This window comes from Lutra lutra, chromosome 14, assembly GCF_902655055.1.
Source record: "Lutra lutra chromosome 14, mLutLut1.2, whole genome shotgun sequence".
NCBI classification, from domain to species: domain Eukaryota; kingdom Metazoa; phylum Chordata; class Mammalia; order Carnivora; family Mustelidae; genus Lutra; species Lutra lutra.
In genome coordinates, this window is record NC_062291.1 from 51,569,501 (window position 1) to 51,585,752 (window position 16,252).

Genomic DNA, 16,252 nt, shown 5'->3' on the forward strand with positions numbered 1-16,252 from the left:
TGTTTTTGCACCACACCCAGTGCTCCATGCAATCCGTGCCCTCTCCAATACCCACCACCTGGATCCCCCAACCTCCCACCCCTTACCCCTTCAAAACCCTCAGATTGTTTTTCAGAGTCCATAGTCTCTCATGGTTCACCTCCCCTTCCAATTTCCCTCAACTCCCTTCTCCTCTCCATCTCTCCTTGTCCTCCATGCTATTTGTTATGCTCCACAAATAAGTGAAACCATATGATAATTGACTCTCTCTGCTTGACTTATTTCACTCAGCATAATCTCTTCCAGTCCTGTCCATGTTGCTACAAAAGTTGGGTATTCATCCTTTCTGATGGAGGCATAATACTCCATAGTGTATATGGACCACATCTTCCTTATCCATGGTCCTCTCAATTGATGCAGAAAAAGCATTTGACAAAATCCAGCATCCGTTCCTGATTAAAATGCTTCAAAGTATAGGGATAGAGGGAACATTCCTGAACTTTATAAAATCTATCTATGAAAGACTCACAGCAAATATCATCCTCAATGGGAAAAAGCTTGCAGCCTTCCCGTTGAGATCAGGAACACGACAAGGATGCGCACTCTCACCACTCTTGTTCAACATAGTATTAAAGGTCCTAGCAACAGCAATCAGACAACAAAGAGAAATAAAAGGTATCCAAATTGGCAGTGAAGAAGTCAAACTCTCTCTCTTCGCAGATGACATGATTCTTTATATGGAAAACCCAAAAGACTCCACCCCCAAACTACTAGAACTCATACAGCAATTCAGCAACGTGGCAGGATACAAAGTCAACGTACAGAAATCAGTGGCTTTCTTATACACTAACAATGACAATACAGAAAGGGAAATTAGAGAATCAATTCCATTTACTATAGCACCAAGAACCATAAGATACCTGGGAATAAACCTAACCAAAGAGGTAAAGGAACTGTACTCGAGGAACTACAGAACACTCGTGAAAGAAATTGAAGAAAACACAAAAAGATGGAAGACCATTCCATGCTCTTGGATCGGAAGAATAAACATTGTTAAAATGTCTATACTCCCTAGAGCAATCTATACTTTTAATGCCATTCCGATTAAAATTCCACCGGTATTTTTCAAAGAGCTGGAGCAAATAATCCTAAAATTTGTATGGAATCAGAAGAGACCCCGAATCGCTAAGGAAATGTTGAAAAACAAAAATAAAACTGGGGGCATCACGTTACCTGATTTCAAGCTTTACTACAAAGCCGTGATCACCAAGACAGCATGGTACTGGCATAAAAACAGACACATAGACCAGTGCAACAGAGTAGAGAGCCCAGATATGGACCCTCAACTCTATGGTCAATTAATCTTCGACAAAACAGGAAAAAATATACAGTGGAAAAAAGACAGTCTCTTCAATAAATGGCGCTGGGCATTACAATTTTTTAAAAAAACATTTATTTACTTTGAGAGAGAGACAGCATGAGCAGGGGGAGTGGCCACGAGATAGGGACTGCAAAAGGGATAAGCAGACTCCATGTGGGCCAGCCTCGGGGCTTGATCCCAGGACCCTGAGATCATGACCCAAGCCAAAGTCAGATGTCAACTGACTGAGCCATGTAGGCACCCAGCATTGTGATTTTTAAGTTCCTTAGGTGAAACTATTGCAAAGTTTGAGAGCCTCTGGTCTACAATATGGAAAATATAAACAGAATAAAATTAATTAGGCTAATAGGCTTAAGTCAGGGGATCCTAAATTCCTCAAGTATCTTGTTTTTATTTGAATCTCTCAGTATGTAACACAGTGCTTGGTATATAATAAGTCTAATAAAAGTTGCCTGAATTGAATTGCGTAGTATCCTGTCCCCACCTCTGAAAGCCTGCCTTACCAATTGACTCAAAACCTTTGAAATGGGTCCGAATCAGACTAGTTAGATAAACTCATCATGTGGCCTGATAAAGTCCAGGATATCAGGCCTAAGTTTATTTCTTTGCCTATTAGACAAACCAAAAAATATGGGAGTGGTTGTAATTGCCCTTCAGGTAATTTGCCCCTTCAAGAAAACAGAAGTGCCTCTTTCACAGCCTCTTGGAAGCTATTTTGTCGGCACTAAAGCTATGCTACCAGCCTCATGGAAGCAGAGATGAGTCCTTCCAACAAGTGGGTCAGCTGGCAGGAAAACTGGCTTCAGAGTAATGGACCTTTTAAACATACTCTCTGTCCTCTCTGCGTGCAGAGCTGATCTTAGCAGTTGATTACATGCTATCTGCTCGACTTTCAAGGGCAGTATAAGCCGTCAGTATTCTTTTCTACAAGTCCAAGATGCATATAAGCTCAGTTCAAGAAAAACCACATAGACCCACAGAACTTTAGAGCCAGAAGGACCCTGCTCTAACCAAATACATCAGTAAGAAAGTTGGGACCCAGACTGGTGACGTCACTTAAGATCTCCCATCTGCTTTATGGACTATAATTTCTTCTTGCTCCTGGTTCAGTAGTACTCTTCACTGTTTGACAGTTTCTACCTATAATCAATAACATTCCTTATACCAATTAAAATTTAATTGATAGTTTGGCCACGATGTGACTATGCCTAAATGACATCAACCATGATACAAGCAGGCCCAAGGATGGTTCTTTTATGGACTGTGCTTATTGTTGAGATTAAAGAACACAACAGAAATATAAAATAAATTAAAATATACCATGCTTTTTGTATAGTTGGTGGAATATAAGAAATGAGAATTAATTTGACCAACAATTAGAATCCTTTGAGTAGTTCAGGGACAATTACATTATAACCCTAGGGTAGTGGCCATGAGAAGCTCCTCTCAGATCTCTAGCTACAAGGATTATACTGACTGAGGTTCCCATCTGCTAAATATTGACATCCATCATTGCATTTGCATTGAGACCATTCTTCTCAGCATGGCAGGGACACTAACTCAGGTCCTGACCTGGGAGATGTACAACTCCTCTGACAGGTGACCTAGGCTCAAGGATTCCCCATCACCCTGGCCAAGTTTTACTCAAATCTATACTGTACTCTGGGGCACCTGCCTAGCTCAGTTGGTGGAACCTGCAACTCAATCTCAGGGTCATGAGTTTGAGCCTCATGTTGTTATAAAGATTACTTAAAAATAAAAACTAAAAAAACCCTTATACTGTACTCAAAGATGCTTCCACCCAACTTTTCTCCTCTCTCTCCAGCACTTGGAGTCAGACCTGAATCACAATCTGAAGGCTCTCCCAGCCTCTCCTTGCTCCAATCCATTTTTTCCCACAGATGTTTCCCTAATGAATTTATCATATTCAGTCCTATATCGGTGTCTGCCTTTGGAGGTCAAATTAACTCACCCAGTGAAAGAAATGCAATTAGATGACTCTAGTTGACTGTAGGGTAAATCATGTTCACATAATATCAAATGCCATTTATTGTTTTTCAACTTTTTGGATTGGTAATATGGTTGAAGAACAGAACATAATCTTTCCAACCTTGTAATATTTGAGTTGGAAAAGAAAAGGGGAAAGAGGTTAAGGGAGGGTAAAAATAAAAAAAAGACTTCTTCTTGTAAAAAGGGAAGTCAAGAGATTGAGTTATAACTTGATGGAAGAATAAATAAAAGTTTAAATATATTATTATAAATTATAAAACTGATAAAGTAACTAAGAATTGAGTCATAACTGTCAAAGTTGGGGGGAATTAGAATAGGAGTTCTTTCTTTTTTTTTAAAGATTTTATTTATTTATTTGACAGACAGAGATCACAAGTAGGCAGAGAGGCAGGCAGAGAGAGAGGTGGAGGCAGGCTTCCTGCGGAGCAGAGAGCCCGATGCAGGGCTCGATCCCAGAACCCTGGGATCATGACCTGAGCCGAAGGCAGAGGCTTAACCCACTGAGCTATCCAGGCGCCCCTAGAATAGGAATTCTTTAAATTCAGTAATTAAATCCTCTCTTAATATAGCAGGAAATCAATAAAGTCTACATTAAATAGATTAATAGCATTATAAGCACACCACAGGCACCCACTGCAGGTTGGGATAGCATCCTCCCCCAAACCTGAACTTTCTTGCTCTTCCCCTCTCCACAAAACAACAGAGCTGTTTTATTTATTTTTTAAATAATTACCTCTTGTTTTTTTTAAAGATTTCATTCACCTATTTGACAGAGAGAGCACAAACAGGGGAGGGACAAAGGGAGAGGGAGAAGCAGACTCCCCACTGAACAGGGAGCCGGATGTGGGGCTCGATCCTAGAACCTTACCCAAGCCAAAGGCAGACACTTAACTGACTGAGCCACCCAGGCACCCCAGAGCTATTTTATATTTAATGGCCACACATTTTTATCATGTAACTTTCTGCTCTGACACTTCCTCTTCTCTGCTTCCCCACTCCTCTCCCAGGACTAAGCCTCTTGTGTGTCTCCACTTCTCTTCTTAGCCAAGGTTCTCAGAATCATTGAGATGTGCTTTCTTCTCCTCTGTAGTCTCCTCTTTTCCTGTAGTCAAGCCATATACATCTCATCTGAGCCCAAACAAAACTCCCACCTTCTCTGGCAGTTTCATATTTACTAAAATAAACTTTCATTAATCCTTTTGTTGTATTTCACTATAACTGAATTAAAAAAAACAACATCTAATTACTAGAAACATGCACAGAAATGCCATGTGTATATTCCCATAATTGCTCTGAACCTATGTCTCTATAAGTGATGAATTAGAATTCTCAATATCTCCTTTCATGGTGGCATCTAGACAGAATAATCAATGAAATAATGAAGGGGAGATGCGTAAGGTTTGGGAAAGCCATAGCTCAGGAGAGGACATAGGTGCCTTACGGATAAACTCTGAAGTTCAAGCATGGATTGCTGTCACTTGAACTGAACACTGAAGACATTGAACACACTAGCCTTTCCTCAGAGAAAGCCATTTCTGTCTAAGCTTCTTCCATTCCTACATCTGGGGTAAAACAGGGTAAGGGTAAAGAAAGAGATGAACATGCTAGAGTTCAGAAGTCAGCCTATGGAGGAGTTTCCCCTCTACACGTCTCTAACTAACCAGTAAATTGCAGGAAAGCCCTAAGAAAAAGGGAATTCTAGTTTGGCCACATCTGTAGATGCTGTGACACACGAATAACCATACGAACGCCCACACCGAATGCACTAGGTACCAGGTACTGTTCTAAGTACATTACGTGTATTAAACTTACAAAATCCTCATGGAATCCCTATAGAAAAGCATTTTGTTCTTTCTTTTGCATGTGAATAAACTGAAATTTGAAGAAATTAAGTAAGCCCAAGATCACATAGCTGAGAAAAGGTGGAAAAGGGACTCAAACCCTAGATGTCTTGTTCTAGAATCTAACATCTAACCTCTCTACAGTATTTTCAAAGTATTCTTAAAATTTGGAATGAGGGATAAGGGAAGATAGGACCAATCTTTACAGAGATCCTGGGGACAATGTTACAGAGGATCATACCAAGCTCAGACATTCTACAATCATAGGTCACCCAACACTGTTTTACATAGGGTCCCAAAATTCCCTGGAAAGAATTGTGAAAAAGAATTCGTTGTCCTCCTTAGCGGTCTTTGATGCTGGGATTAAAAGTTGCTCTGAAACCCCTGGAGAGAATGACCTAAGAAATCAAGGAACTCAGGGTGCCTGGGTGGCTCAGTGGGTTAAAGCCTCTGTCTTTGGCTCAGGTCATGATCTCAGGGTCCTGGGATCAAGCCCCGCATCCGGCTCTCTGCTCAGTGGGGAGCCTGCTTCCGCCTTTCTCTCTGCCTGCCTCTCTGCCCACTCATGATCTCGGTCTGTCAAATAAATAAATAAAATCTTTAAAAAAAAAAAGAAAGAAATCAAGGAACTCAATTTAAGGGAGAGTTGGAGGAGTTGAATGTTGGAAAAGAGAAATTTGGAATAAATTCCCTAGGAAAAGAAGTAAACCCACATTGGAAGGCTGAAGAACCAGTAAACAAGTAGAAGCCAAGACACCCAGTCCTTTGTCCCTGGGAGAAGAACTATGTCTCCCACACTAAAGGGAATCAGAACCTCCTCCCAATGTGGAAGGCAGCACAACAAGAATGCAAGGAAGGAGAAAGTTGTAATCATTTAACAGTCCTTTAAGATAGTCTGGATTTGCCTCGAGCCTTTAAGCTGTGGACTTTGGGAAATGGCTCTGAACCGTAATTCCACTGAACATTAATTTAGTGTTAAGAATAGCTTCACCTCTCTTCACATGCTTTCCCTTCTCCATATCTCATGAACTCCAGCAACCTTATGCATCAATCTCATCAAAACAAACACAAAAAATAAAAACTACTTGCAGATGATTTGTACATAAAAACCCTTTATTGAGGTTTCAGAGGGAAGAATCAATTACTTAAAACTTAATATCACAGGGGCGCCTGGGTGGCTCAGTTGTTGGGTGTCTGCCTTCAGCTCAGGTCATGATCCCGGGGTCCTGGGATCCAGCCTCACATCGGGCTCCCTGCTCGGCGGGAAGCCTGTTTCTCCTTCTCCCTCTCCAACTCCCTCTCCTTATGTTCCCTCTCTCGCTGTGTCTCTCTGGCAAATAAATAAATAAAATCTTTAAAAAAAAAAACAACTTAATATCATATAATCCCCCTTTTTTATGAATGAAAGGAGGAGGGAAAGGAGAGAGGAGAAAGAAGGAAAGAAAAGTGAGAGAGGGATTGAGAGACAGAGAAGTAAAGGAGGAAACACCCTCAACTACTTGATGTTCCTGCCTCTTGTCATGATTCTGGACCTCACATCTTCCCTTCCTCTCTTCTCCCTCTGAAGTAAGAACCAATTCCTCCATTTTCCTTAAAGAGCAATTCAGTTGTAAGTCATCCTCACTCTCAGCCACAGATCCATGATGCATGGCCAAATTCATCAAATGCTTAGTTCAACAAAAAGCTCTTTCCTTTTAACACAATATACTTCCCTCTGAAGGCAATTGTTGTTAGACACAAATAGTATCCCTTCACAGTTTTGAAGGAATTACCCATTTTAAAGGAAATCCGATCACTGTCTCTTGCAATTTGCGTACAATGTAATAAACATGATGTTTTATATATGTTTCCAAATTGACACAGAATACACTCCTTTAGATTACTTGGTTTCAACATTTCTCAAAATTTGACTTTCTGATATGTGTTTAAGAGTCTGTCTCTTACTTTACTTTAACCCTTTATTAATTCAAATCAAATCAATTAACATATTAGTAGGGACTAGGAAGGGAACCCAGGATGGCAATCTGGATTCCTAAGGAAGACAAAAGGCTCAAAAAATTTATGTTAAATTTTACCAATGGTTATCCTTAGTTAAGTCAATCAAAACCATCATTCATATTAACTTTGATACTCCACATAGAAAACTGACATAGGCAATCAAAATGGTGAAAAACACAATACAGCATCTTTATTCCTATATTTGTACTGCAAAAGGAAGAGGATAAATGGGGGATGGGTAATGAGCAGGAACTGGAGGCGGAAAGAGAAGGAAACAATAACAAACTTCAATGTTTATTCTAAGGCACCACTGTCCATTTGAACTATAATTAGAAGTCACCAAATTTTGGGAGGTGGTCTCACTAATTCCAGCAGATGGCAGTGCTGTATAACATGTCAATTTAAAACAAAGTAAAACAAAACAAAAAACTTCCTGAAGCTCTGGACCCTTTAAGAGAGAAAACTTACAAATGATTCTTTTTTATTTATTTGGGTTTCTTTTAAAGTTTTATTTATTTAAGTAATCTCTACACCCAACTTGGTACTCAATTTCACAACCCAAGATCAAGAGTGGCGTGGTCTTTCAACTGAGCCAGCCAGGCGCCCCTAAATGGTTCCTTTTTCGAGTTGAGAAGTGAATATTGAGGTATAAACCCATTCTCTGAAAATTCCTGTTTTCAAATTATAGACACCAAATACAACCCCAGATCTTAGCAATACCCAAAGTTCCAGATATCCTATGGATCCCCTCATCATTAAACACAATTATACGTGTTTAACTAGTGTTTAGTGCTCCATTGGCCTTGGGTATCTGCTGGAACCTCAGGTAGTCACATAAAGTGGCTGTCCCACATCCCTTTCCCTTACTCCCAGCTTCTTCCCCTAGAAAGAGTAGAGGCTGATTCCAACCCATTCAGCCCTATACCTGAGTTCCTTGGAATGGCCTCCAGTTTCTCCAGTCCTTAATGAATTCTTCCTCTCCTAACCTCCATAGTACGCAGAGCCCTTAGCTTCAGGTCAGCATTTAACAACTTCATGGTACTGTTCCCATGGTGATGGTTTCAATTTACCAATTAGGCAATTAACTTGAAATCATGGAAGGTGTGCTCTTTGTATTTTTATTTCCCTACCATAAAAACGATATCAGATGCTGATGAGGTGCTTTAAAGATAGTCATTAATTGATTAAACCCTCTCATCAACTCTTAAAAAGGTTTACCAGCATGCTAATTTTCAGTAATGCCCTTTGAGTTTGAGGCCAGCCATAGGACTGTGCAGAAGACTCCAGTCAGAGACATCTGCTCCTGGTCAAATAGTGGTGTAGTTTTCCTGCGAAGTAAAAGCAGCTTGTGTGCTGCCTGTACCTGAAATCCCATTTTTCATGCACGAGGCACAAGTGTTCCACCTCTTCCTAACATCCCAGGGCTCCCTACGTAAGCCCCCACCCCTAGGCCTTCTACTCAATCTGAGCACAACAGAGCTTTCTAATTAAGCCTGTTTGGGTTGAACACAGTCGTACCATTTTTAGTTTCAGGCCTCAATGAAAAGTTTTAGTTATTTACTTTATTTCCACCAACTCTTCTCTTTGCTACCTTTATTTGCTTTTCCAAACCTGTGCCACAATACTCAGTGCTCTGAAGCTCCTACTAATCCCGGGACACATCTCACCAGGTATTTTATTTAGGCCCACAGATTATAATTATCTAACATATTGTATCCATTCTGGGGCCAAGAGCAACTTCAAGCACACCCAACCCTTCAATCAGCCCCAGTTCCAGGTGTGTTAAATTCTCATTAGCAGTTTCTTCATTCATTCATTTACACACCAAGTATTTGTCCAGTGCCTGCTATATTTTAGGCACTGGACTGACTAGTGAAGAGTCAGTATGATCCCTAGCCTCAGAAAGCTTGTGATTTTGTGGAGGAGACGACATTTTAAGTAAACGCACACATGAATATTAATTATAACTAAAATATATTCTTTTTTTTTAAGATTTTTTTTTTTTATATGACAGATCACAAGTAGGCAGAGAGGCAGGCAGAGAGAGACAAGAGGAGGAGGCAGGCTCCCTGCTGAGCAGAGAGCCCGATGTAGGACTCGATCCCAGAACCCTGAGATCATGACCTGAGCTGAAGGCAGAGGCTTTAACCACTGAGCCATCCAGGCGCCCCCTAAAATATATTCTTTAAAGGAAAAGAACGGAATGTTATGAGAATGTAATGTGGGTCATGATAGTGGGGATATAGAATTTAGATGGGGCAGTGGTTACAGATGGGCTGTCTAGAAAGTAATGTTTAAATTGTACCCCAAAAGTTGAGAAGTGAGCACACTGAAGGATCAACATAGGCAAAAATGACCCAGGGAACCTACCGAGAAGGTCACTGGCAGCAAGAGTGCAGCCCAACATCAAGTCTGTAAGTTAGGCAGGAGCTACACCCTGCTTGACCTTGGAGACCAGGGTTGGTACTGAAGCTCATACCAGACCTGTAACTTATGATTCTAAAATAGGCTCTCCTCGACGGCTGAACGTTGAAACTGAAGTCAGATGTCCAAATTCTTCCACCACTGCCTGAGCAGGGACTGGCAAATTTAGACCCAGAGGCTCTTTCAGAGTCTGCTGGAATCTCAGGTAACCACATATCCCTTTTCCTCATTCATATCTTCTTCCCCACCCTGAACCACACCCAGACTCTGCTCAGGTCCCTGTTGTAGAAACAAGTGCTTTGGGAATGAGAATATGTCTTCACCATTGCTAGGACTGGGGCCTTTCATTCTTCCACCATTGTGTCAGTGGGAAAAGACCTAACTTGCCATCACAAAAGAAAGAATTTTATAATGTTAATTTTAAATTAATTTTAATTAACTTATTATTTAATTATTAATTAAAATTAATTTCAAAATGTTAATTTTAATGTCTTTTAATGCCACTTTATATCTTAAGTCAATTACACATTAACTCCTTAAAAATAATGTGCTTTTTATTTAATTTTAGACCAATCCTAGGTCCAGACTCCACAAAGAGGCCCCTGACACTTAAATAATTAAGAATAATAATGAATGTAATAATCATCACTCTTTCCCAGAATTCAAAAGCACTTTTCACTTATTTGACACCTTCTTAAACTACAGGAAGATAAATCACATCAGACCTGGGGAGAGAAGGAAGAGTTGCAACTTGTAATTCAGACACCCAAATTCCACAGAAAGAAAGGGGACCCAATCATCTTCCTAATGATATGGTTCTTTAACAAGTGATACCAGCCACCCGTACCTTCTGCTTGCGTGAATAAATTATTCTTGCCAGGTTCGGTTATTCCTTGACAGCTGAAGGAAGACATGTCCTGTCAGCTTCATCAAGGGAGAGGGTAAAGGTAGATAATTGTAGATGTTATGGTATGGTTATGTCAAGTTCATTTCACTGTTCTATTTTGGTACATTTGAAAATTTCCATAATAAAATGTTTTATTTTAAATGTTAATCTTTTTATTGTGATTGAATATTTCTAGATTCCCTCTCTCAAATATTTCTCTGTGTTATGGGACCAAATCCCAGTCATCTCTCACTGGTAGCTGCTCTGGCAACAGTTATAAAAATCTATTGTTTGGGGTACCCGGGGGCTCAGTTGGTTAAGCATCTGCCTTGGGCTCAGATCATCGTGATCTTGGAGTCCTGGGATTCAGCCCTGCTTTGGGCTCCCTGCTGAGTGCTTCTCCTTCTCCCTCTGCCCCTCCCTCTGCCCCCCCATACTTGTTCTCTCCATCAAAGAAATAAAATCCCTAAAAAAAAAAAATCATTTAGAATCTATTGTTTGGTGGAGTTAATAAAAAATAAAGACTCAAACTTTGAAGTATGAGAAGGAAAACTCAGCTATCTACCTTGAGTTCACACTATTTCAATTCAATAAACAATTTCAGAATTAGACCCATCAAGACCAGGAAGGTGAGTGCCAGATAGACATTACCATCTTTGTCACCACTGGGCAATGGTACAGGCACTTAAAAAAAAAATTCAGGAGGGAGGAGTCAAGATGGCGGAGAAGTAGCAGGCTGAGACTACTTCAGGTAGCGGGAGATCAGCTAGATAGCTTATCTAAAGATTGCAAACACCTACAAATCCAACGGGAGATTGAGGAGAAGAAGAACAGCAATTCTAGAAACAGAAAATCAACCACTATCTGAAAGAACTCTACGGAAAGCGCTCAGGGAACAAAAGCTCCCGAAAGCGAACCCAGCAAACCCGAGCGGATTACTCAGCCCCGCCCCGGGTAAGGGCGGTGCAACTCTGACTGGGGCAAAGACGCTTGAGAATCACTACAACAGGCCCCTCCCCCAGAAGATCAACGAGAAACCCAGCCAGGACCAAGTTCACCTACCAAGGAGTGCAGTTTCAATACCAAGGAGAGCAGCGGAATTCCAGAGGAGAAGAAAGCAAAGCATGGAACTCATGGCTTTCTCCCCATGATTCTTTAGCCTTGCAGTTAATTTAATTTTTTTTTCTTTTTCAATTTTTTTTCTCTTCTTCTGCTAAATTTTTAACTTTTACCGTTTTCTTTTTTAACGTTTTTTAAATAGTTTATCTAATATATATATATATATATTTTTCTTTTTATATTTTTTATTGGCTTTCTTTTTTTTAATAGTTTCTTTTTTTTTTTTTCTTTCTGAACCCCTTTTTATCCCCTTTCTCCCCCCTCACGATTTGGGATCTCTTCTGATTTGGCCAAAGCATATTTTCCTGGGGTTGTTGCCACCCATTTAGTATTTTACTTGCTCCTTCATATACTCTTTTTTTTTTTTTTAAAGATTTTATTTATTTATTTGACAGACAGAGATCACAAGTAGGTAGAGAGGCAGGCAGAGAGAGAGGAAGGGAAGCAGGCTCCCTGCTGAGCAGAGAGCCCGATGCGGGACTCAATCCCAGGACCCTGAGATCATGACCTGAGCCGAAGGCAGCGGCTTAACCCACTGAGCCACCCAGGCGCCCTCCTTCATATACTCTTATCTGGACAAAATGACAAGGTGGAAAAATTCACAACAAAAAAAAGAACAAGAAGCAGTGCCAAAGGCTAGGGACCAAATCAATACAGACATTGGTAATATGTCAGATATAGAGTTCAGAATGATGATTCTCAAGGTTCTAGCCGGGCTTGAAAAAGGCATGGAAGATATTAAAGCAACCCTCTCGGGAGATATAAAAGCCCTTTCTGGAGAAATAAAAGAACTAAAATCTAACCAAGTTGAAATCAAAAAAGCTATTAATGAGGTGCAATCAAAAATGGAGGCTCTTACTGCTAGGATAAATGAGGCAGAAGAAAGAAGTAGCGATATAGAAGACCAAATGACAGAGAATAAAGAAGCTGAGCAAAAGAGGGACAAACAGCTACTGGACCACGAGGGGAGAATTCGAGAGATAAGTGACACCATAAGATGAAACAACATTAGAATAATTGGGATTCCAGAAGAAGAGGAAACAGAGAGGGGAGCAGAAGGTATGTTGGAGAGAATTATTGGAGAGAATTTCCCCAATATGGCAAAGGGAACAAGCATCAAAATCCAGGAGGTTCAGAGAACCCCCCTCAAGATCAATAAGAATAGGTCCACACCCTGTCACCTAATAGTAAAATTGACAAGTCTTAGTGACAAAGAGAAGATCCTGAAAGCAGCCCGGGAAAAGAAGTCTGTAACGTACAATGGTAAAAATATTAGATTGGCAGCAGACTTATCCACAGAGACCTGGCAGGCCAGGAAGAGCTGGCATGATATATTCAGAGTACTAAACGAGAAAAACATGCAGCCAGAATACTATATCCAGCTAGGCTATCATTGAAAATAGAAGGAGAGATTCAAAGCTTCCAGGACAAACAAAAACTGAAAGAATTTGCAAATACCAAACCAGCTCTACAGGAAATATTGAAAGGGGTCCTCTAAGCAAAGAGAGACCCTAAAAGAAGTAGATCAGAAAGAAACAGAGACAATATACCATAACAGTCACCTTACAGGCAATACAATGGCACTAAATTCATATCTCTCAATACTTACCCTGAATGTTAATGGGCTAAATGCCCCAATCAAAAGACACAGGGTATCAGAATGGATAAAAAAACAAAACCCATCTATATGTTGCCTACAAGAAACTCATCTTAAACCCGAAGACACCTCCAGATTTAAAGTGAGGGGGTGGAAAAGAATTTACCATGCTAATGGACATCAGAAGAAAGCAGGAGTGGCAATCCTTATATCAGATCAATTAGATTTTAAGCCAAAGACTACAATAAGAGATGAGGAAGGACACTATATCATACTCAAAGGAACTAACCAACAAGAAGATCTAACAATTTTAAATATCTATGCCCCTAACGTGGGAGCAGCCAACTATATAAACCAAATAATAACAAAATCAAAGAAACACATCGACAAGAATACAATAATAGTAGGGGATTTTAACACTCCCCTCACTGAAATGGACAGATCATCCAAGCAAAAGAACAACAAGGAAATCAAGGCCTTAAATGACACACTGGACCAGATGGACATCACAGATATATTCAGAACATTTCATCCCAAAGCAACAGAATACACATTCTTCTCTAGTGCACATGGAACATTTCCAGAATAGATCACATTCTTGGTCCTAAATCAGGTCTCAACCATTATCAAAAGATTGGGATCATTCCCTGCATATTTTCAGACCACAATGCTCTGAAGCTAGAACTCAATAACAAGAGGAAATTTGGAAAGAACCCAAATACATGGAGACTAAACAGCATCCTTCTCAAGAATGAATGGGTCAACCAGGAAATTAAAGAAGAATTGAAAAAATTTATGGAAACAAATGATAATGAAAACACAACGGTTCAGAATCTGTGGGACACAACAAAGGCAGTCCTGAGAGGAAAATATATAGCGGTACAAGCCTTTCTCAAGAAACAAGAAAGGTCTCAGGTACACAACCTAACCCTACACCTAAAGGAGCTGGAGAAAGAACAAGAAAGAAACCCTAACCCCAGCAGGAGAAGAGAAACCATAAAGATCAGAGCAGAAATCAATGAAATAGAAACCAAAAAAACAATAGAACAAATCAACGAAACTAGGAGCTGGTTCTTTGAAATAATTAATAAGATTGATAAACCCCTGGCCAGACTTATCAAAAAGAAAAGAGAGAGGACCCAAATAAATAAAATCATGAATGAAAGAGGAGAGATCACAACGAACACCAAAGAAATACAGACAATTATAAGAACATACTATGAGCAACTCTACGCCAACAAATTTGACAATCTGGAAGAAATGGATGCATTCCTAGAGACATATAAACTACCACAACTGAACCAGGAAGAAATGGAAAGCCTGAACAGACCCATAAGCAGTAAGGAGATTGAAACAGTCATCAAAAATCTCCAAACAAACAAAAGCCCGGGGCCAGATGGCTTCCCGGGGGAATTCTACCAAACATTTAAAGAAGAACTAATTCCTATTCTCCTGAAACTGTTCCAAAAAATAGAAATGGAAGGAAAACTTCCAAACTCATTTTATGAGGCCAGCATCACCTTGATCCCAAAACCAGACAAGGATCCCATCAAAAAAGAGAACTACAGACCAATATCCTTGATGAACACAGATGCAAAAATTCTCGCCAAAATACTAGCCAATAGGATTCAACGGTACATTAAAAGGATTATTCACCACGACCAAGTGGGATTTATTCCAGGGCTGCAAGGCTGGTTCAACATCTGCAAATCAATCAATGTGATACAACACATTAATAAAAGAAAGAACAAGAACCATATGATACTCTCCATAGATGCTGAAAAAGCATTTGACAAAGTACAGCATCCCTTCCTGATCAAAACTCTTCAAAGTGTAGGGATAGACGGCACATACCTCAATATTATCAAAGCCATCTATGAAAAACCCACCGCAAATATCATTCTCAATGGAGAAAAACTGAAAGCTTTTCCGCTAAGGTCAGGAACACGGCAGGGATGTCCTTTATCACCACTGCTATTCAACATAGTACTAGAAGTCCTAGCCTCAGCAATCAGACAACAAAAGGAAATTAAAGGCATCCAAATCGGCAAAGAAGAAGTCAAACTATCACTCTTCGCAGATGATATGATACTATATGTGGAAAACCCAAAAGACTCCACTCCAAAACTGCTAGAACTTGTACAGGAATTCAGTAAAGTGTCAGGATATAAAATCAATGCACAGAAATCAGTTGCATTTCTCTACACCAACAACAAGACAGAAGAAAGAGAAATTAAGGAGTCCATCCCATTTACAATTGCACCCAAAACTATAAGATACCTAGGAATAAACCTAACCAAAGAGACTAAGAATCTACACACAGAAAACTATAAAGTACTCATGAAAGAAATTGAGGAAGACACAAAGAAATGGAAAAATGTTCCATGCTCCTGGATTGGAAGAATAAATATTGTGAAAATGTCTATGCTACCTAAAGCAATCTACACATTTAATGCAATTCCTATCAAAGTACCATCCATTTTTTTCAAAGAAATGGAACAAATAATCGTAAAATTTATATGGAACCAGAAAAGACCTCGAATAGCCAAAGGAATATTGAAAAAGAAAGCCAAAGTTGGTGGCATCACAATTCCGGACTTCAAGCTCTATTACAAAGCTGTCATCATCAAGACAGCCTGGTACTGGCACAAAAACAGACACATAGATCAATGGAACAGAAAAGAGAGCCCAGAAATGGACCCTCAACTCTATGGTCAACTCATCTTCGACAAAGCAGGAAAGAATGTCCAATGGAAAAAAGACAGCCTCTTCAATAAATGGTGTTGGGACAATTGGACAGCCACATGCAGAAAAATGAAATTGGATCATTTCCTTACACCACACACGAAAATAGACTCAAAATGGATGAAGGATCTCAATGTGAGAAAGGAATCCATCAAAATCCTCGAGGAGAACACAGGCAGCAACCTCTTCGACGTCAGCCGCAGCAACATCTTCCTAGGAACATCACCAAAGGCAAGGGAAGCAAGGGCAAAAATGAACTTTTGGGATTTTAT